Genomic DNA, 1,181 nt, shown 5'->3' on the forward strand with positions numbered 1-1,181 from the left:
TCTCCAACACCATAGTTCAAAAGCATCAATTCTTCGGTGCTCAGCTTTCTTCACAGTCCAACTCTCACATCCATACATGACCACTGGAAAAACCATATCCTTGACCAGATGGACCTTTGTTGGCAAAGTAATATAGTGACTTACAATTTTTAAAGGTTATACTATAAGTTATTATAAAATATTGACTGTATTCCCCATGTTGTACATCCTTGTTAATTACCTTATACCTAATGGTTCATACCTCTTACTCCTCAACCCCCACATTGCCCCTCCCCTTCAATTTTTTAAAAAAATTTTTAAGCAGGGAGCAGGGTAGAATATACTTCCACTTTTTATAAAAATTATATACATATACATATTTATATTTTTTTCTTATCCAGGAATAGCACGTATCTGATGAACACGAGAGAGAATGAGGAGGGAAACTGGATGGCTGGGGAACAGGAGCATGAGGGAGACCTTTTTTCACCATATGCCCTTTGTGCTCTTTGAATTTCATACCATGTGCTTTACCAATGAACGACTGAATACTGTCCTTCATTGAATGAAAACCAAGAATACTGGAGTGGGTAGCCTATTCCTTCTCCAGCAGATCTTCCCAACCCAGGAATCAGTCTGGGGTCTCCTGCATTGCAGGCAGATTCTTTACCAACTGAGCTATCAGGGAAGCACCACTAATGAAGGACCGAGAAATACAATTAAATTTTTTAAACACAAGTGCTTTTTTAGTAGTGTTTTGAATCATCAAGTACAGACAGAAAAGTAAAACAGGGCTCCAGATAGCAGACCTAGCTATTTCCAAAGTCCTCTCCAGTACCCAGAGGTTACATGAAAAGAAAGTGAAAGTGCACATCACTCAGTTGTGTCCAGCTCTTTGCGGTCCATGGAATTCTCCAGGCCATAATACTGGAGTGGGTAGCTGGTCCCTTCTCCAGGGGATCTTCCCAACCAAGGGACTGAATCCAGGTCTCCCACATTGCAGGCAGATTCTTTACCAGCTGAGCCTCCAGGGAAGCCCGAGGCTGCATGGTGTCCCTCAAAGAGCATCCCAGTGGGAATCAGACTTGGGCTTCTGGTCCACCCTCTGTGACCAACTCTCTGTGCTGCCCTGGACAAGACACCTCAAATCTCTGATCATCTCTTTCCTCATCGGTAAAATGGACGCGATAGTACTTGCAAGC

The sequence above is a fragment of the Odocoileus virginianus genome, chromosome 14 (assembly GCF_023699985.2).
Source record: "Odocoileus virginianus isolate 20LAN1187 ecotype Illinois chromosome 14, Ovbor_1.2, whole genome shotgun sequence".
NCBI classification, from domain to species: domain Eukaryota; kingdom Metazoa; phylum Chordata; class Mammalia; order Artiodactyla; family Cervidae; genus Odocoileus; species Odocoileus virginianus.